Below are 23,654 nucleotides of genomic sequence, written 5' to 3' on the forward strand. Positions count from 1 at the left end.
GATATTTTCTGCCCTATAAAACTGTCCACCTACTATACCCAAGAGTCTGTTTGTTAGATTGACCCATCCTTTATACTATTCTTTCTACCACAGTTTTTAACCTACAGATTTTTGCATAAGATAGTAATAAAATAAAATATTGAAAAATAATTTAAATATTAATCAAATAAGGTTTAGGAATATATGCTACCAATGTTTCTGCTAGGACCATGACTATTAGCTGTGCCTGGTGTGGGTAAGTCAGCGATAAGGGAGAAAGAAGCAATCACAATCCAGTTCTTTCAGAGGCTTTCATTTTCTTTTCCTAGCTCTAAATAAATAAAAACTATCCATTCCAAAGTATTTCCTTCATTTCCCATTTTCATGTCTTCTCTTCTTCATTGCCTACCCCAAAATGAGTGTAGTGGGCACAACTGTACTGACTCTGTGGTATAGCATTTAACTTCAGGATGCCCATTCCCAGTCCTCTTCTGGTTGTCCAAGTCTACCTAGTCCTAACAGTAAGAATTTCTGCCATTGGTCACATATCAGGGAATTTCAGAAAAGTAAATCTCTGTAAGTTGGCCCAAATCAAGCCAAATAATGGAATTTATTCCAAGGAAAATAAGACAAGCATATACAGTCTGTTTATATAGGTGGTCATGGCAGAATATCTTACAAAATAATAGGTTCTAAAGGATATAGTATTTCCTGGTTTCAATTCTAATTTGATCATATCAGAGTGTACATACACACAAACACACACACACTTGATTGCCCTGGAGATGTGCTGCTCATATCTACCTTCAAGAAAGAACTTGATAGAGAAATAGATGCCTCTACAATTTTAGTTGAGGACTTCAATGCATCATCATCACCATTAGACAGAACATCTCAACAGAGGATCGATAAAGAGACCTTGAATAATACATTAGAAGATCTAGCCCTAATAGAAATATACAGAACATTACAACCAAATACAGCAGAATATACATTCTTCTTGAATGTATATTCAAGTCACAGAACAATACTCAACAAATACAGAAAGATTGAAATTACATAAAGTAATTTCTTCCAACCACAATGGAAGGAAATTAATAAGGGGCAGAGAACCAGGCTTGGCACAAAGATATGGAAGTTAAACAACACACTTAGACAATTAGTAGGCAAGGAGGAAATTGCAAAAGAATTAAGTAACTGCCTTGAAAGGAATGAAAATGAGAACACAACATATCAAAACCTATATGATGCAGCAAAAGCAAGGCTGAGAGGGAAATTTATAACCATAAATGCGTATATTTAAAAAGAACAGGTAAAAATCAAAGACCTAACTGCTCACCTAGAGGAACTAGAAAAATAACTAGTCATAAAATTTCCTTGGAAGGGCAAGGGGTCCCTAATGGCCAAAAACATTGAAAAATAAAATTGAAATTGGAGGAGTCAAGCTACCTGACTTTAAAACATACCACAAATCTACAATAGTCAAAATTGCATGGGATTGGCACAAGGATAGACATACTGACCAATAGAACTGAATTGAGAGTTCTGATACTGATCTTCACATATATGGTCAACTGATATTCAACAAGGCTACCAAGGCCACTCAACTGGGAGAGAATGGCCTCTTCAACAAATGGTCCTTGGAGAACTGGATATCCATACCCAAAAGAATGAGAGAGGATCACCATCTCACACCCTTAACAAAAATTAATGCAAAATGGATCAAAGATCTAAATATAAGAGTCAAGACAATAAAGTTCTTAGAAGATAATGTAGGGAAGCAACTACAGGATCTTTCAATATGAAATGGTTTCATAAACTTTACACCCAAAGCATGAGCAATGAAAGAAAAAATAGATAAATGGGACCTCCTAAAATTAAAAACTTTTGCACCTTACCTTGAAATATATGATAACCTATCTTCCCAATGTATCAGAGTTAAACTCATTTACAATTTTCCCACACATGGCTCTTATGGCCCTGTAGCAGTTTGATATTATTAATTCCAAAAAGAAATATTGGATTATGTTTGTAAACTGATATTTTCCTCTGGGCATATTAAATTATATTGGATTCAGAGGCTTACTTGATTAAGTAATCAGGTAAACCTCTTGTGCCAGTAGGGTGTTGAATCCCCACCCATAAAAGCCATGGCAAAGGACAGAGTTGAGGGCTTTTAATGTTGGAGTGTTGATGTTGGAGTTTGATGCTGAAACCTTAAACTGGAGCCCCAGGGAAAGAGAGAGCCATTCGCCTGATAGTCTATAGCTGATCTTGTGGAAAGAGGCAAAGCCTCATTGTGGAGAAAACAGAGGTGCTGAGCCCAGAGGAAGCCAGGAAGCCTGAACCCTCACAGACGTCAGGAGCCATCTTGCTCCAACAAGTGAAAATAGACTTTGGTGAGGGAAGTAACTTATGCTTTATGGCCTGGTATCTGTAAGCTCCTACCCCAAATACATATCCTTTATAAAAACCAACCCATTTCTGGTATGTTGCATCAGCATCCCTTTGACTGACTAACACAGCCCCTTTTATCTGAACCTTTAATTAGCAGTATACCCATTAAATATGCATCCCAGAGTCCTAAATCTTCTGGCTGTTCATATGCCATTTGAGCCCTGAATCTCAGCAGCGTTGCAGCCACTACTTTCCAGTTCATCAGACTCACACAGAACAACAAATAAAAGAATGATGATGGACAATGCCCATCCCAAAAAACAGAGAGTATCTACAACTGCAAGCAAGACAGTTCCACCCTATAGATTAAGCCCCTCTCAGTCAGAAACAGAATGTACATCATCATCCCCAAACATAAGTGGGTAATGCAATTATGGACTAAAGTAGATTTATTATTATTCTAGTAATGGTAGAATTTGTAGCATTGATAAAATGACAATGGTCACCAGAAGTTCTGAAGGGAAGGAGAGGGAAGACTAGGTGTAACATGGGACATTATTGGGACATTGGAATTGTTCTTCATGACATTGCAATGACAGATAAAGGCCATTATACATTTGCCAAAACTTATAAAATTGTCATGTAAAGTGCAAAGCATAATGTAAACTATAGACCATGATTAGTAGCAAGGCTTCAATATCTGTTCATCAGTTGTAACAAATGTATCACACTAATGAAAGATATTAATGGGGAAAAGTGTGGGAGAAGGAGGTAAGGTATATGAGAATCCCCTATATTTTTGATGTAACATTTATGCAATCTAAAGATTCTTTTAAAATCAAATAAACCAAACAAGCAAATAAAGAAATAAACTGCCATTCAGTTACAGGAATGCAGTTACTGACAGCCTTCAGCTATTAGTGCTGGAGTAGTAATCTCAGCTTTTGAGAGGCCACACTCTTTCTCAAGAGTCCCCAACCAACAACTGAGCACAGTGCAGGTATGTGGTAGACTGAAACATGTTCCCCACAAAAGACACGTTGAAGTCATAACCCCTGCCCTGTAGGTGTGAACCCATGTATACATAAGATCTTTAAATATGTTCTTAGTTAAGGTCAGTCAGGGTGGAGCTGTGAAACCATTTGTATAGGACCTTTGAAGATGTTTTTTGTCAAGTTGTGGCCAAATTGAATGAGGGTGGGCCTTAATTCGTGTAATAGTCAGCCAAAGGGGTGCTGATGCTAAATACCAGAAATTGGTTGGTTTCTATAAAGGGTATTTATTTAGGGTAGGAGCCTACAGATACCAGACCAATAAACATAAATTACTTCCCTCACCAAAGTCTATTTTCACTTGTTGGAGAAAGATGGCTGCCGATGGCTGCGAGGGTTCAGGTTTCCTGGATTTCTACCTTCCAGGGCCTTGCTTCTTTCTGAGTTCAAGATTCCTTTCTTCCTGGAGCTTGCTTCTCTTTCCTCTGTGAGCTTACTTCCCCAGGCTCCAGCTTAAGTCTTCAGCATCAAACTCCAACTTCAAATCTCCAATATCAGAAACCCTCAACTCTGTTCTTTGCCATGCCTTTTATCTGTGAGTCCCCACCCACTAAGGGGTAAGGACTCAACACCCTAATCATAACTCAGTCATGCCCAGATACAAATCAGATTACAAACATAATCCAATATCTATTTTTGGAATTCATAACCATTTCAAACTGCTACAATTCAATAGGGCTTAAGTTCTTAAATCAGAGGAAATTCAGACACAGTCAGTTAGCAGATGCCAGAAGAAGAAACCAGAAAGGAACAGATTGCCATGTGACAGAGGATTGCCAGAAAACCATTACTATAATGCTACAGATTCTAGGAGAAAGCATGGCCTGGTGATAACTTGATGCTGTTCTTCTATCCTTCAAAACTTAGAGGGAATAAACTGCTGTTGTTTAAGTCAACCTGTTTGTGCTCTTTTTAATATTATTTAGTAGCAGCCCTGGCAAACTAAGGAAGAGTACTATGACCTTGTCATATCTGCCTAACACCAGACTCCTTTGACAGGTATCTTGATCTTCCTGTTGGTCTGCCCAAGACTTTTTCACATCTGCATCACCATCTGGGGCTTTCCTGGCTCAATACTACACCCCCATTTCCTTTCACAGGAGTCAAATCTGCTGCCTCCTCCCTTTTTAATCTATAAGTAATATGCTGCAATAAACATGTTGGATGGATAATTCCAAGTCAGTGCCTTCTTAGAAGGTCTGACCTGATGCACACACCAATATTTTTTTTTATTTTACCTTGTAATATTTGGATTAAAAGTAGTATGTGGGGAGCGGATACAGCTCAAGCAGTTGAGCACCTGCTTCCCACACAGGAGGTCCTGGGTTTGGCTCCTCATGCCTCCTAAATAAATTAAAAAAAAAAAAGAAAAAAACAAGCAAAACAAATGGCAAAACCAACTCAGGGGAGCCAATGTGGCTCAGAGGCTGAGTGCCGGCTTCTCACATACAAGGTCCCAGGTCCAATCCCCAACACTGCATAGTATGCCTTTTTTTAATTAATACTATCATCTTTTATTTTCAAGATACACAGGTCACACAAAATGTTACATTAAAAAATATAAGAGGTTCCCATATACCCCACTCCCCACACACCCCCACACCTCCCACATCAACAACTTCATTCATTAGTGTGGTACATTCATTGCATTTCATGAATACATTTTGAAGCACTGCAACACAGTGTGGATTATAGTTTATGTTGTAGTTCATACTCTCTCCCAGTCCATTCAGTGGGTTATGGCAGGATAAAGAATGTCTGTATCTGTCCCTGCAATATCTTTCAGGACAATTCCTAGTCCCCAAAACGCCTCCATATCATATCTCTTTCTCCCTCCCCCTGCCTTCAGCAACTCCCATGGCCACTGTCTCCACATCAGTGATCTCATTTCTTCCATTGCTAGAGTCACAATAATTCTATAGTAGAATATCAGTGAGTTCACTCTAGTCCATATTTTATTCCTCCATCCTGAGGACCCTGGGATTGCGATGCCCACTCCACCTCTAAACTGAGAGGTGGCTTAGATCCCACATGGCTGATGTATGGGATTCTCCTGCTTGCAGCTGTAGACTCTCTTGGTTCTTTGGTGTGGTGGATGACCATCCTCACCTCCTTGTTAGCTGTCCTGGGTAAGTCCAATGAACTGGAGAGTAGATGTTGCAACTCTACTGAGGCTCAGGGCCCAGCTGGCAAATGGACAGTGCAGAGATTAAAGTCTCCTGAGCATACGCGAACCCCAGCACCAACCACAGGTTCAATAAAAATGACAGAAGAGGCATGTGTAGAAAGGTCACATCTGAGTTCATCTCCATCACACTCAGGAACACAAATTCCAAGTGGGACCCACTGACATGGCACTGAACTCCAGAGTCAACTGCCATGACCACAAGACTTGGGTGTCTCCGTAGCCCTCAGGAGCACCACTAAGTGGGGTTTTATCTACTTTGGCTGTCTCTGAGATCCTGCTGAGACGTGCATAAGTCTGACCCCTCTGATGAACTCCTGGCTCATTTTGAAGTCTCTTAGACATATAGACTCATTTGTCTTTACCATTTCCCCCTTTTATTCAAGGTCTTTTTCTAGTTGCATCACCAGCTGCTGCTTGGCATAGTAATCCCTCGGCACCAGGGAGGCTCATCCCTGGGAGTCATGTCCCACACAGTGGGGAAGTTAATGCATTTATATGCTGCTTGGCTTAGAGAGTCTCCACATTTGAGCAACATGGAGGCTCTCAGGAAGTAACTCTTAGGCACTCTGCAGCTCTAAGCCCAGTTGAAATTTCAAGCACACAGGTTCATAAGCATACTCATCAGCATCAAGGGTCAATCATTGGATTATACTTCTTCAGTGGTCTTTGCCCTTGCACTTGGGGAATTGTTGCTGTTCTACTGGGGAATGCAACAGAGCTCCCCAGGATGGGAAATCAGTACTCCCTCAGTTGTCGTGTGAAACTCTACCCACTATGTCAATACCCAGTGAATATCTGAACATAACTATATACCCTATATACATTCCCTGCAGAACTCCCTCCAACCCATGCATCCTACATCAATCCCCCCCCCTTTTTTTATTAGGAGATAATTCATTTAACTTCAAAAGAAACTAAATCATAGTGTGTAGATCTAGATAAAGAGAATAATAAGAAGTAAAATCTTTGTATTACCCAGAGGAAGTCTGTAAAGGATTACTTCTTGTAATTACTAGCTATTTGTAAAAGGTTATTTTGTTTTGTGTGGATAAATGCAATGTAGTACATTTTCATTAGGCTTCCAATAAAAGAACCCAACACTTATTCCCACAGGACCATATTGGGAAAATTGCACATATTGCTCTAAGCCATACCCACTGTTATTATGAGAAAACTAAAATATGTAATATTAAGGCATTTCTGTTCTCCATAAATAGCAAGTAGTAACAATAGCATAGCATAGGAGAAACCAATCACTGAACAGAGACTCCCAGTGATCTACTAATCATTCAGATTAGATTGTTCATATGACATACTTATCCCAGAAATATTTCAATAAATTGGTAGCATTATTAAGATTGTTTGGAAGAAATACCAAGGAAGGGAATCTCTGCCATCTATCAGTAAATATATAATCATTTAAGTGCAGCAAAGAGAGTCATGCAATTCATAGTATAATACAACTTGGATTTCCAGAGATAAACCTCTTTTAGTTAGTTCATAACTATTTTGTCCACAAATTAGAGAGAAACTCAACTAAATGTGTATCTACTTTAAGCTCAGTCCAGTTCCATAACTTAAAGGGCCATTCGATCTCTCTTTTGGTTACAAACATATAATCTCCCCCATATTCGTATAGCCACCTGTATTCATCAGGGTTCTCCAAAGAAAAACAACAACAGGGTATATATGTGTATGTGTGTGTATATCTATAGATAAGACAAATATAGAGAAAAAGAAAGAGATTTACTATATGAATTTTATTATATGAATTGGCTTATGCAATCATGGGAATTGGCTAGTCTGAATTCCATAAGGCAGGCCATAGGATGAAAATTCAATGAAAATGAAGTTGAATTCTCCAGGAGGAGGAACAAGCTGGAAAATCTAATGAAAGTGACATTGAATTTCCCAGAAGAAGCAGGCTGGTTGAGGTAGAAATAGAAATTCTTCTCTCTGACTGCAGAAATACTCAGTTCTTGCTCTCAGGCCTCCAACTGATTGCTTTCAGCAATGAAAAGATTCACCTCATCCAATCTCCTTTGTTGATTGTAGACACAGTCAGTCATAGATGCAACCAAACGACTAATGATTAAAATCCATCTATGACACCATACACCCTCACAGACCAATGCTTGTTTGACCAACAAACTGAACACCATAACCTAGCCAAGATATGGTGTTCAGAAATTGACATGAAATTAACCAACACACCTCTCTATTCCCTGTTTCTCTCTCTAAATTGGCATCCAGAGATATAAGGGGAGAAATACGTTCCCTACATGTCTTTGTGACACACAAGAAAAGGATACCTCTGACTTCATGCTGATATTTGGAAATGTACTGGCTGAACTTTAGATATGCATTGGGGCAATGTCCTTTCTCTTCTCATCACTGTAAACTCTACTGATCTCTGATAATATATAGTATACCTGTTAACTCTGTTGTTTGTATTCTTTCGATAGGTCATTGACCTTTTACCACTTACTTTATCCAGCCTCCTGGTCTGGAGCTTCCCACCTGCCTCTGCTGTAGGGTCTCTAACCTCACAGGAAGCTTCCTGATAACAGGTCAGCTGGTGCCCCACTTGGCATCCATGACACATAAGAGTGCAATCCGGGCACTCCACCTATCAGACTGCCCCACTATCCTCTAAAGGTTGGTACCCCATCTTGGTACAGAAAGAATAAACCATATATACCAGTTTCCCCAGAAAATGCCAGTTTATGCCAGTTGTCCCAGTGTGATTTCTTTCACACTCAAAAATGTGGCACTCTGGATGATAAATTGGATTGCCATCCTACAAATAGGAGACCAGGTGAAATATCCTTTCTCTTGCCATTCCACTTATTTAACTTATGTACCCATGCCCTGCACCAAGGCTTTGGAAACCAAAAACCCAGAGAAAAGAAATCAGGATGCAAAATTCTGACAGCTTTTCCCTTCTTCCTGTACCATTCCTTCCAATCTCTTATATTACAAACAAGGGTATTTTTCCACATTTCAGGAGACATCTATAAGCCGAATCCTCCAGGCTGAGTTGTTAGCATAATAAAATGGCAGACAAACAAACCCAGTCAATCCTTTCTTAAAACAATAGTCTTGCCAAATCTGTAGTTTTGCATAATTCTGTTTTCAAATGTCCGAAGCTGGACATTTTGATTGTACCCCTTCCCCGTTTTGCCAGAGCTTAGTCTACCTATTAGGTCATAATGTAGGAACTAAGATGTAATATTAGTGTTGCCCACCCAAAGGGTTTTCTTTTATTAATTTTCTCTTAATGATTTCTTCAATCTTACATCCATCAACCCATTTGGGAGTTCCCTCAAAGAGATTAATTTCAATTATTTAAATATCAAAGGCAAAAAAAAAAATGTGCTCCTTAAATTTTTATATCTCTTCATCAAAAATGAAACCAGAGCTAAACAGCAATGAAATTGTAAAGAAAATATTGTTGGCCTTTGATTGCTTTCCATTCCAGGAAGCATCCTTCTCCCCACTGAAGACACCTTTATTTCTAAGTGTTCTAACATTCCACAGTCAGACTATTTTCCCCAAAATCATGTATTTCATCCTTGAAAAAAATAGTTCTTGGGACACCATTTTATCTATTATCAAAATTTGCTCCCAAATAATAAATATTTGGAAAAGCTCTAAAAAAATAATGGAGACTATGTATGTTAAACATATGAAAATGTTAGAAGTAAAGTATAATTTTAATGGAAGATGCCATAGAGGTTTTAGAAATTTTTTATATTATTAGATATGGTTCCACTAAGTAATTTTTTCAGAGAGGCAGAAATCCTAGGGCTTCGGAAGTGTTCCTGAAAAGATTCTAGCTTCACCCACACCCACAATATACAACTGTAACACATACACACACACACAACGCGCGCGCGCCTTAATAAATGTATAATTTACCCATAAGGGAAGGGACCTGGAAGGGAATTCTTAGCTGAGCTCCTCCTATGTGTCGAGCATGGAGATTACATGCATTATTGATTTAATCCTCACAATAGTAGGTACTGTTGCTAAGATATAGAGATATGCCAATATAATAACAATATTAATAATAATAACATTTATCAAGTGCTTAATATATGCTTAGCATAAGACTAGGTATTTTTGGGGGATCATGTCGTTTAATATTTTAGGCAACTCTATAAGGTGGATACTACTATTATACATGCTTGACAAATGAGGATATGTAGTTCCATAGAGGTTAACTTGCTCAAGATCACACAGCTAGTAAGTAAACCAGCTGCAATTTAAACTCAGATTTTGTGCCTTCACAGCCTACAGTCCCCAACTACTAAACCTTTTTGCTTCTCAGTGTCTGCATGTCAGAAAGGGAAAGGAATAAGAAACAGTCCATCCAGGAAATAAAATATCATTATTCAGGCCCAGAATGAACAGCAAGTAATACAGAAGGAAGGCTCTGAAGGAAATTATAAGCTTCCCAGTGTCTGCATGTCAGAAAGGGAAAGGAATAAGAAACAGTCCATCCAGGAAATAAAATATCATTATTCAGGCCCAGAATGAACAACAAGTAATACAGAAGGAAGGCTCTGAAGGAAATTATAAGTTTGACATAGTAGTTAAGCTGCCTTTTTAGTAATCCCCCTCTCTCTTATTCTTCAAGGATCCAGGCTCCAGGAAGATTGGAAATGAGAGGGAGTTGTGGCAGACACTGTTCTCTGGCCCACTTAAAAGTCATGTCCCATGGTAAATGTTGGGAAGGATGAGGAGAGACAGGAATGCTTATTCACTGTTGATGGGAATGTAGAATGGTACAGTCACTGTAGAGGATTGTTTGGCAGTTCCTAAAGAAGTTGCATATAGACTTGCCAAGGATCCCAGGAATACCATTCCTAGGTATTTACCCAGGAATACCATTCCCAGGTATTTTACCCAGAAGAACTGAGAGCAGTGACACGAATAGGTATCTGAACATATCTCAACATTATGTTGAATGAAGCAAGCCAGACTCTAAAGGACAAACACTGTTTGATTGCACTATTATGAGCTAAATATATTTTGTGAATTATAAATATATTATGTGAAATATGAAAATGGGTAAAATTGCATATATAAAAACTTTTTTCTTTGAAGCTGAATGAATGTTGGTTAATACTACAAAATGTTAATATCAGACCAGAAAAAACATCATACTCAGTGAAGGAGACCAGACAAAGAGTACTACATATTGTATGATTTCATTTATGTAACATAGTAAATATAAATCAATTTAATAAGATGAAATTAGAATAGTGGCAATGTAGAGCTGGTGAAGGAGTGCTAAGGGATATAGAGTCTTTCTTTTAGAGTAAGGAAACTGTTCTAAAATTTTTACGATGACAACGCTGTGATTATACTCTTTGGATAGATCATATGGTATATGGATATATCTCAAAAACTACTTAATAAACAAATAAATAATTGTGCTAGAATAGCCAGAAATAGCAGCTACGTACAGGAAGAAAAAACCGAGAGAATGAGAGGTGAGGAATTTTCTTGTTTGCCTGGTTTTGGTTTATTATTATTATTGTTGAAATAATGAAAATGCTCTTATAATGATTGAAGTGATAAGTGCACAATTATGTGATTACACCAAAGACCAATGATTGCACACTTTGGATGAATTTTATGTTTTATTAATATGTATCAATAAAGTTCATTAGAAAAAAAAAAATTTACCAACAGCCTTTTCAATGCTGCCAACTATAGAAATAAAGCTAGACACTGATTTTTCCAGTCTCACTTGCAGTAATAGGTAGTTATATAATAATTCTAGCTAAAGATCCATCAGTCAAAAAGGAAAGGGAAGTCTAGTCTAGTAAAGAGTTTCTAGGAAACTCTATTTGCTGACATGACAAACAAATACAAAAACACCTTTCTCCCTTCTTCTTACCTTGAATGTGGACATAAATCCAGGATTTACCATAGCCATCTTAAGTGCATAAGATAATAAATTTAAAGACAAAAAAAAAGAAAGAAAGAAAAATAGCCTGTTGGTGATAGAACAGACAGAGAGGTTATGAATTCCTGATTGACACTGCAGAGAAAATGAACCAACACCAGACCTCACCTACCAGAGAACTATATGTAAGAAAAATAAACCCTATTTGATTAAGCCCCTATTGTCAGCTAAATATATTCCTAACAGACATAAGGTCTTAACAAATTGGATAAACCTTTACTTCATTTTGTCAGAGTAGAATCAACCTCAATTGGACTGTAGAAGTTTCAACTAAATTATAAATGGATTATTTAATATACCTAAAGCAGTTTAATATGGTTCATGAATTCCAAAAGTAGATATTGGATCATGTTTGTAAACTGGTCTTTTACTCTGGGCATATTAGATTATAATGGATTCAGAGGTTTACTTGATTAATAATGATTAAGGCTTTGATTGGGCTATGTCAGTAGGTAAGACAGAGACTCACAGAGAAAATGACATGGCAGAAGAGTTAGTTGGAGTTTTTGAGCTAGAGCCCTAGGAAGTAGAGGAACAAGCCACTCACCTGATAGTCTACACCTGGCCTTGTGGAGAAAACAGAGGAGCTGAGTCTGGAGAAAAGCAAACCCCAAGAAGACAGGAACCCAGGAAGCCTGAACACTGGCAGACGTCGGCAGCCATCTTGCCCCAACATGTGGCAAAAGACTTTGGTGAGGGAAGTAACTGATGCTTTATGGCCTGGTAACTACAGCCTTCTACCCCAATAAATACCCTTTATAAAAAACAACCAATTTCTGGTATTTTGCATCAGCACCCCTTTGGTTGACTAATATTATACCTCATGTCCTCCCTTTTCCAGTAGATGAAGCATTCATTGGGCATAGAATGTATATTTGTGGATTATGCATTTTTTATATTTTCATATTTTAGTCCCTATTTTTATTTCTTCTCCCACAAAAGCTTTCAACATTTTTCATAATTTTAAAATTGTAAAATACTAAATGGCTTATGTCACACTTCAAAAATAAGAAGCAAAGTGTGGTTCCTTCCTAGTAACTAAAAATAATTAAAGATGTTGCTATTTAAATTCAAAATACTTAGGTCTCCAAAGCAACTCAGTATTTCAATGCTTAAATTATCTAATTAATTACAAATATTAAACCTCTACTATGGGTTCATCCATGGTCTAAGCTATGAATACAATAAAAAAATTTATTATGACTATAAAGTGATATTTTTTCATTATTTTATGTCTTATTCATGTATGTTGAGTTATTGCTCATGTCATATTGTGAATACCTAGAACAAAGGTGAACATAAGAATTGTCTAAAGTATTTGCTACAGATGCAGATTCCTGGACTCAGTGTCAAATTCTGATTCAGTGAAACTGTGGTAGGATCCAATAATCTGCTGATTTAATAAGCAATCTAGGAAACTGATAGAATCAGAATCAATGGAATACTATTGGAACCACTGTCCTGAAAGTCAGGGACAATCTTTGTAGTTGTCTTTGTCCAAGAAGTTTCCTAATGACTTGATTTATGATTTGCTGATGAAAAGGGATGTAGGATTTGTACATATTGTTTTTAATAAATAAAAATAAAATACATACCATAAAAATATAAACTGTTTTTGTGAGTGTGTTTTGCTGTAAGATGTTTTCACAGATAATACTCTATTCTTGAATTATATATCTATAATGAAATTATTATCTTCTTTTATATTTAATGACACATGTCCTTATTCAAATTTTTGTAATGTTAGTTTTATTAAATTGACTTTATTACAAGCAAAATCCCTTTTAATCCTTCTAATTCAATTAAATTCATAGCATCATTTTATGAATGTCTCTCTAGCTTTCATTCAATACAGATTATTTCAACAAAAAGTTTCCACTTGAAGGTTCACATTGATAACAGCAGTAGATTACAATCTTCTTTGAATCTCTTTGATCTTCTTCCAAGAGGTGTAATTTTTGAGAATATATCATTTGCTTCCTTTATTCAACTACTAATTGCCCCCTTTTCATTTCTTTTATGTGGTCTGATGTGCCCTATCAATGAATCTGAAGCAACCTGCTTATTTTTTATTGGATAGTATTTCACCTCCTAAAATATGGTAATGTAATTTTTCCCCTGTAATGGATAATGAAGGAAGTGTTCTATACACATAGTGTTCCTGAATGCCAAAAGTAGAATAAATACAAAAGGAGGGATTGGAACAAAATCACTGAATTTCAGGGAAATATAAACTAATAGATACATCAGGAACATGTCTAATTAGCCTGTGAAACTAAATATTTATATCTCATTTTCTTCTTTAAATAAGATACCTTATTTAATAAGATACCTTCACAAGTTTCCTCAACTCTCACCTCTCCCTGCCAGACTTCAAAATTGCATTTACTTTTCTTTCCTCTTCACCTTCTACATTCAATTACACCTCCCTACTGCTCTGTCTCTGCTCCTTTCCCTCACTGTCCCCTCCATCTGGCTCTTTCCCCTCACACAGCTCTGACTGTCAGGATCTCTCCCAAAGAGCCACTATCTCTGCCACCATTGTCTCTCCATGTCCCACCCAAAATTAATTGGGTTCCAAACTGCCGATACCCATATCCTCAAAAATAATTTTTGAAATATAATTTTCATGCTTTAAGCAGATAGTCTACTCTCTATCCCTGAATTTGAACAATTTTCTTGTCCCCTTATTTTCTGCACAGCCTATATCAGCCATGCTGTCCAATGAGGTGTGAATGTGTGTCCTCTTAGTCAAGAGAGGCAGAAAATATGAGATGGAGACCAGGGGACAGTAACACATTTTGCAAATCTGGTGCTTTCAACTATTTTGCAAAACCATATATGCACATTTATTTGTCACAATCCATACTCCAAATAAGCCTGTACAATAAACAATCCTAATTTGCCAGAAGGTGATAGTCACATCTGAAGGTTCATGAAAGACAGGGAAGGTAAATTTGATCAGGATCTGAGATTATGAAATAAATCCAGCCCAAGGAGGTGAGGAATCTAAACAAGAAATCCTGACTGTAAAATAGCTAATTGGGCATATAAGAAAAAAAAACGTAGTAGCTACACAAGAAGCATTCCAATATATTCAGATTTTCAGTTTTTATAAATATACAAAGATATATAAAAACAAATGGGGACACAAATAAAGATAAATATTAAAGTATGGCATTGTGTTGTGAAAATGGCGACAAGATGGGCTAATGCCATAAAACGCTGATTGGGAAGACAGCTTAATTTACCACAAAAACTAAGCTCTTTTTTTTTTAAACATTCTCATGAACAGGAAAAGAACAAGGAAGGAATGGATCTGCTTTGAGGACAAATGGTGTCCTGCCAATAGCTAACTGTGGAAAGCAAAAAATGTCTCAGTTGTATCCATTTTCCTCAGTCGATAAGAAAGATCACAAAACTGAGGGTACAAATCCTACTAGCATACAGAAATCAAAGCCCAAGGAAAAGGTGCAATAGAGTGTTTAACTCCCTAAAATAAGTGTCAGGTTCCTGGCTAGGCAAATTACATATCAGAACTTCAAGACAAAAATCACAAAATCTTTCTTTTATCTTAGCTCTTTAGTCATGTAATATATCTTATATACATACTACTGAGGAGAAACAGGTTTCTAAAAGCTTTACGGTGGTTATAAGACTAAAGAAAAGAAGGCATAGAATGAAATGCAGAATATAGGTAAATCATTCACAGTTGTTAGGTAAAATACAACTTCCAGTTTTTCTCATTACTCCTCTGAATTTCTGGAAAGCGGTAAGGAAGACTAGAGTTAGAGCACCATTCCTAAATTCAATCAGAACTCATACAGGTAGAACATGATTTGTGACCATTAAGTTCTGAAAGGCACATCACCCCCAAATCAACTTTTGTTATGTAAATGGTGACACACTGAGGCAGGCCAGAATGTTGAAATAAGGAAGGACTTGCTGACTCCCACAAACTGAGGCAAGAAGGGGGTTTTGTTACTAGTACATTGATTAACTCATTGAGGCATAAAAATGAAACCATTTTAATTTTTTTCCAAACTCTGATTATACATGCTTTGACAAATCTTCTGATCCTTCTCTTTAACTTCATTTTAAGTAGTTCATCGCTTTCTAGGCACTTTTGTTGTCCTGACTCAATCTAGTCCATTTTAAGTGCCCAAGCCTTATCCAGATTGAAGGTGTCCCTCTCTTTCCATGAGAAAAGGTCTTGTGGCCATCCGAGCCACATGAAAAGGAGTGAGTATAAATTTCTTGAAGGCATCCTTAACCTCAATCAGCAATCTATGCTTGAACCCTTGGCTTATACTCTGCTTCTAGTGGGGAAGGAAAAACATCTCTGATTACAAGCACTACACTCCCCACTGGTGTGCATATTCCAGGACCCTCTCCTTTCTTCTCCTTTCCATTTATGTATCGGGTGCTGAAGGAAGAGGGGTATACAGGTGGTTGGCTCTAGTTAGACTAGTTCTTCTTCTCCCTAACAAACCTAGGGCTAAAGTGTTTGGTCCCAATTTTTAGTGGCTTGAGGGCAACTCCTATCAGAATGAGGGTTACTTAGTGCCTCTTATCTTTGATCTTTAGCTGCAGTTTAAAGAACAGAAATAGTGCCACCCAGAATTCTGTTAGCTTATACCAGTAAGAATGGCCATAGAGATGAAATGAATTTTTACAAATCATTTACTGTAACTCTCAATTTTTGGAAAAAGCCTCCTTAAGGGAGGCTCAATGATTTGCCCAGCTCACTCTAGTGTGAATGAGAGTCAGGCCTACCTTCTTTGCTACTTTCCTCCTCCTCTGCTATTTCACAATTCTAAATTGTCAGTAGACATCTTCATCCTTTAATCGTGGTACTCCCAAGACCCTAATCCTTGACAATCACCAGATATGGGACTAAATCTTCAGACATTGGCAAAGTGGAAAAATTTATATCCAAATTAAATTTAAAAAGCTACATGTTTATCTAAGGAAGATCTAATTTAATTATGGGACATAGTTTCATGATCTGGATTTGGAAGTCTATAATCATGGTATCTAAATACTTTGCAAACACTAATAGTAACCTTTATTTGTGTTGCAGGTGGCAAGTATGTCTACGTCTTTTTTTTTAAGAAGGTACTAGGGATTGAACCCAGGACCTCATACATAAGAAGCAGGCACTCAACCACTGAGTTATATCCACTCCACAATGAAAATTGGTCCTATTTGTTTTGTTTTTAGGAGGTACCAGAGATCCAACCAGGGACCTTGGACATGGGAAGCAGGTGCTCAAACAGTTGAGCTTCATCTGCTCCCCACAAGTATGTTTTAAATGTTGTGGTGCAGCCTCTGTCATGGCAGATGATCATCCTAACAAGAAATCCTGACACTAGGAGGAATAAAAATGACAAAAATCACAAAATCTTATAGATCTAGATCAGTCACATCTCCAGAAGATAACGGTTTATTTCTCCTTCCATATAGAGTAAGGAATAGGTGAGAGTGAGAAATAAAGCAGAAAAAAACAGAAACCAAAGATAATAAAACTGTACCATGACTCTCAAAATAGTCAAAATGTTCCTGACCATGATCTGCAACAAAGACAATACAAGCTCAAACACTTTAACACTTTTAACAGCAACTCATAATAGGCTCATGTCTTCCAAAAAAAAGAAACATCAATTGTTCCAGACACTTGCCTAGTTTACATTCATGAACCAATACCGACCCAGACCATCCGATAAAATACCCTCTTTTAAGACACATTGAGACTCTGTCAAGACAGTGTTCTCCCTTACCAAGAAAGTTTGTGTGATCAACAAGCTTCCCTGGTGCCCATAGCCTGGTGACTTTTCAAAGGCTTACAAGCACATAGGAGCAGGGGCAAACCTTACAGGCTATGTTAACAGTTTTGTTCTCTATCATCATTATAATTTGAAAACTCTAGAGTGTTTCAAACTGAGGGGTGGGTAATATTTTGATCCAAGTTTATATTTTTGAAAATTTTTCTTAGGCTTCAGTATGAAAAGCAGACTAGAAAAATCTAGACTGGATTATGTGGACTAGTTAAGAAACTATTGCAATAGTCTAGGTGAGAGTAATGATGGCAGACAAGTGTGGTTTTGATGGTAATGAGGATGAGAGAAGAGATTAGAGAAAGACTGATTTAAGAGATATAGGGGAAATAACTGATAGACTTGGGTGTTGAATCACCCAAAATATTGTTAATATTAGATTCAGCTTTATTTAACAGAAAACCCATGATGTCCTAAACAAGATAGAAGTTTATTTCTATTTCATATATATTAAATCTGTAGAGAGACAATACAAGGATACAATCTCCTTCTAGTACTCATTTGATATTCTTAGCATGTTATTCTTGGTCCAAGGTGGTTGCTTAAACTCCAGTCACATTACAGTTACTTGACAGGAAGATGAGAAGAAAGAAAAATATATGCCACCTCCTGCTTAAGAAGACTTCTGATAAGTCCTATATAATACTTCTTTGTATACTTTATCAGCTAAAACTTAATCATAATGCCACACCAAGCTGCAAACAATCTTGGAAATGTTGCCTTTTTACTGGGTGCATTGCAAATCCAAATAAAATTAGAGATCAACTAATAGAGAGGAAAAGAAGAATGGATATTGGCTTTGTCCTCACCCAAGAAATCCTTCTACAATGATCCTAAGGAAAGCAGTCTGTTAGCTTTATTCTGTTCTATGGGTGCTGACTGCCATACAAAGGAAATTAAATTGGAGCCAATGAACCACTCAGCTTAAACCAATCACTACAACATATCAAAGTACAAGCCCTACTGTTGGAAGTTAGTAGCATTATTCTTATACAAGAACACATGAAGTTGTGCATATTAATAAGAACAATAGATTGAGGGCCACCTAGTGTTTAAGTCATGTTCCTTTACTCTATACACCTCCCTACTGAACACTTACATAATAATTCATAGTCAAATAAATAGACAAAGTAAAATCTTGCAGGGACAACATTTGAAGTAAATGAAACCATACATGAGCTTAAGACATATACAAAGATACATTTTCAGAAATGGAATGGTATCTTAGAAAATAGAGGATAACCCCCTAATTTCTATACATGACGGACCAATACCCAAAGAAGATATATGCCCTTCAAATGTTAAGCTAATACAGACACAAGAGAATAAATCCAAAATTCCTACTTTGTTTCATTATAAAACTAATCTACTTTACTGGTACTATTAGTTTATTTGAAGTATCTCAAAACACCAGACTGAAATGGAAAACATCTTCCTTTTGTTCCTTTTATTCAAAGTTATACTTAATTCACTGCTGAAAGGAGAGAACATGGTCAGATTTTTTCCTCCATAGAGAACAGCTCCCCTAGAGTAGATTTATTTTGATCTATATAAATGTCTAGATTGAATAATTTAACAAAATCACAACCTAAATTATGCTAAAATGTCCTAATTTTTTTAAGTTAGCATGTAACATGTAATCTGTTCAGTTCATTCCCTACTTCTTTCTCTATCATACATCCCATGTATACTCATACATCCAAGTATCCCCATATATAGTGTGGATTTTCATAGCTTTTCAATTTGCTAAGCAAGTTCTTTCTTCCTGGAAGAACTACCCCTTCTTCAACTGAACCATTCCTCCTACTCCTGCCAGTATACCAAATAAAACTGTTCTTGTCTTCTTCAGTGTACCCACATCACTCTCTGTCTCTATTATATGCACTTTTCACCTTGTAACAATTAATTTATAATGTTCTCCTGACAAAGTGGATGTTCCTCAATAAAAGGAGCATGTCTTAAGCTTCTTCATAGAAACAGAATTGACTACAGGATCTGGCACATACTAAGAGCTCAACAAAAGAATGTAAAAATCATGAATGTGAACACTTGATAATATATACTAAATTGTCTGAATCAAGATTTATTCAATTGGGAAAAGAGGGCATTAGAGGAGAATAATTTTTAGGAGATTTTTTCAGTTACAGGTTATATAAAATTGCAATAAAACTGGTTAAAATAAAAATATACAGGCATGCATTGGCTCCCATGTCTAAAAATTCCAGAGAGGAGTCAGCTTTTAGGTGTAATTTAACCAAATAACTGACTTCATTTCTCTTAGCACTGACTCATCTCTGTGTCAGCCTTATCCTCAGCTTAACCCCCATCATGGTAGAAAATAGTTTCAGAAATTCCAGGTATCTCATCTGTACATCCCAACTTCCAGGGGAAAAGTGAGCTTGACTTTCCCCAACCAACTTAGTTAACAAGCCCAGTAGAGAGCAAGGAAGACCAGGGTTAAGTTGATTGATGTAGGCCATTTAGGACCCAATAAATTGGGGGTGGTGTTATGTACAACAAATCTTCTTGGCTGAGAATTTCATTGTCCTATTTGAAAGTAAGAAATGAGAAAAGAACTTGAGGGAAACAATCAAAAATGTCTTTACAGGGAAACAGATATGGCTCAATGGATAGAGCTTCCAACTACCATATAGGAGGTCCAGGGTTCGATACCCAGGGCTTCCTGGCCCATGTGGTGAGCTGGCCCACGTGGAGTGCTGCCACGTGCAAGGACCGTCTCCACGCACAGGTGTGCTCCCTACACAAGGAGTGGCCCCCGCGCAAGGAGTACAGCCCCAGGTAAGAGAGCAGAATGCCCAGGAGGGGTATCGCCCATATGGAGAGCTGACACAGCAAGATGACACAATAAAAAAGAGACACAGAGAAGAGACAATATGAGATGCAGTAAACTAGAGAGCTGAGGTGGAGCAAGAGAATGATCAACTCTCTCCCACTCTGGATCCCAGAGCTGCCTAATGACACAGAAGAAGAACACACAGCTAGTGGACAAAGAGAGCAGACAATGGAGAGGGGGGCAGAAATAAAAAAAATTTTTTAAAACAAAAAAAAATGTCTATACAAATAGAGAGTGTCAAAGATCCCTTCTATCTCGCAGGATTTATGCTCCTATTAATTTCACTAATCTCTGTATTATTTATTTTGTAAATTATTAAAGTCTAAATATTTTACTGAATTACTTTGCATTTTAAAGAAGAAAATAAATCAGATTATAGCCCTGTCAACCCTACTACATAATGGATACTTGAAAAATGGAAAGTAATAGATCTCTTCAAGAAAATGTGTTTTCAATATATCAAAAGGGAAAAAAAATCATGAAATGTGATGCCTTGTTTATTTCCTTTTACTAGCCCCAATTTCTCTTCCTCTAAATTTAAAGACCAGAAAGTAATCCACAGTGTGCTTTGTCTAAGAAAAAATTCTTTTACCAATAAAAAACGAAATAATAATTTGTTATATGAATAATATATCAGGCTTCTGGGTAGATCATCAAGTAAAATGAGTCATGTGCTTATTTTATAAAATGAAAGTTAGAAATTATCATATACAATTTGGCAGGGGAGGGCTCTCTTAAAAGACATATAACTATATTTCCATCCTGTCCTGTAATTAAAACAATATTCACCTAAAAATGTATTAAATGCTTATTCATTCTTCTGTGCCAAATGGAAGAAGATTCAGACCCAATTAACATGAGCCAGGAAGTAGGGGAAGAACCCAAAAGGAGGATAGAAAAATTGATACAAGTATACTACATGGCCTTGGAGAATAAAACCATGACTTGGCCGTGTACAAAGGGTATGGTGATCTTCCTTGGTTCTAAACAGTGCAGACTATGCAGAAGAGGTAAATTAGTGGAGAAAAACAGTGATGCTCTGGTTCCAGGCAGTCTGGCCATTTCTAGCCATATGTTTGTCAATGGGTGGGTATATTAGTTAGCCAAAGGGGTGCTGATGCAAAATACCAGAAATTGGTTGGTTTTTATAAAGGGCATTTATTTGGGGTAAGAGCTTACAGATACCAGGACATAAAGCCTAAGTTACTTTCTTCACCAAAGTCTATTTTCACGTGTTGCAGCAAGATGCCTGCCAATGTCTGCAAGGGTTCAGGGTTCCTGGGTTCCTCTCTTCCCAGGGCTTGCTTCTTCCTGGGCTCAGGGTTCTTCTCTTGCTGGGGCTTGCTTCTCTTTCCTCTGTGAGCTTACTTCCTGGGGCTCCAGCTTAAGGCTTCAGCATCAAACTCCAACATCAAAACTCCAACATCAAAAACCCTCAACTTTGTTCTTTGCCATGCCTTTTATCTGTGAGTCCCTACCCACCAAGGAGCAGGGACTCAACACCCTAATGATGTGGCCCAATCAAAGCCCTAATCATAACTTAATCATGCCCAGGTACAGAACAGATGACAAACATAATCCAATACCTACGTTTGGAATTCATAACCATATCAAACTGCTACGTGGGTAACTCTGGTATATGGAATCAGCTTCTGAAAGAAAGAAAAAGGAAAGGAGGGAAGTTAAGAGTGAGGAAAATAGGGAAGGAGGAAAAGAAGGAAGTTGAAACAAAAACTCAAAGTTATGGGCAAGAGCTAAATAAAATGTGATTGGGCACAAGTGAGGAGTGGTGCCTTGATTCCCTGATTTTGGAAGATATATAACAATGCTATTCTGGTGAATATTTAATAACCAAGTTTCCAGAGAACTAGCTTGATTTGTAGCATTTGCAGATTTCTATGGTATAAATTGTATCTCATTTCAAGCTACCAGTGTGATGCTACTGAATGCACAATTGGGAAGACATACATAGTAGTATACCATTATGAGATATTTCTATCTTACTAGTACAAGAGACAAAAATAGCCTTAAGTGGGAAGCAGCTGTGGCTCAAGCAACTGAGCTCCCGTTTACTACACAGAGGACCCAGAAAAAAGAAAAGAGAAGAAAAAAGGCCTCCCAGAGGCCCCCCATGCAGCCCTGAGAGGTGCAGGCCCCTGTGGCAATGAACCAAAAAGATGATGCCACAACCAGATAGAAAATTTTTTAAAATAAATAAATAAATAAGAGAACATAGATATTAATTCCTATAGTAAAATAATGAGGATGTGATGAGCCCTGAGTTTTCATTAAGTTTGTTCTTAATATAATTTATTTAATTTTAGGGTACATAATTTTCAATAATGCTTTGTATATGACTGGTTCACAAAATTCCTGAAAAATTAACAATCAGCTCTCATGTGCCAGCTTCCACACACCACTACAAGATAAGCACCAATGGTTCATCCCTGAAAACCAGATGCAGGGTTTATTGGCAGTAATGCATATTTCAAAACTCCCTAAATATGGGGGTACAGCCATAAATTTGTCAAATTAAAAGTTAGGTAAGACATCGAAGCAGAAGAGGGCCATTTAAACATAGTAGAATAAGTGCACATGCTTCTCCTACCTATTTCCCCAAATTGACTAAAATGCCCAAAAAGGAATTAAAAAGTTAAAATCCATAAGTATAAAGAGAATTAAAGAGGACAAGATATCACACAAAATATCGTCTCGATTTTGGAACCTATGAAGTAGAGACCTGAAAAGTAACTGTTTAGCAGCGTAGAAAAACATAGAGGAACAATTATAAGTCTGTATTTCCTACTAATACTCTTGATTTCCCATAGTCAGGTGATGTACCCTCCTCAATAATCTGCAGAAGACAAGAGGTTGCCTATTGGAGAATTGAAGTAGGTAGACCCTAGACTCAAAGACAAGTGAGAAGGCAGAGGGCAGGAGAATTGAAAGAGATTTATTCTGTTTGGCTGCTAAAATTATAGCACCTAGCCTTATATATTCAGACAGAAGTCTTAAAATTTCTTCTCTAGAGAAACAGACTGGCCCTGCCACCAAAATCCAACAGATATTTACATTTTAGAATCCCCCAATGAAAGAATCAGATGCCCACCCAATAGCTCCTCTCTGAAGTTCACTAATAAACAAGCCCTACCAACCACAAGATGGCTGCACCCATTCTAGGTGTCACAAACAGACATTAAAATGCTGAGCAGAGATGAACCAGAACAAAGGAATATCACTTCTTTCACTATATCCCTTTTAAGAGTAAGAAAACCTTCCTATAAGATCCCTAGCTTTTCCCTACATCTCATTGGCCAGTTTTTTGTCAGAAACCCTGTCTAAAAGAGTCACTTGACAAGCAAAGGGC

The sequence above is a fragment of the Dasypus novemcinctus genome, chromosome 1 (assembly GCF_030445035.2).
Source record: "Dasypus novemcinctus isolate mDasNov1 chromosome 1, mDasNov1.1.hap2, whole genome shotgun sequence".
Lineage (NCBI taxonomy): Eukaryota > Metazoa > Chordata > Mammalia > Cingulata > Dasypodidae > Dasypus > Dasypus novemcinctus.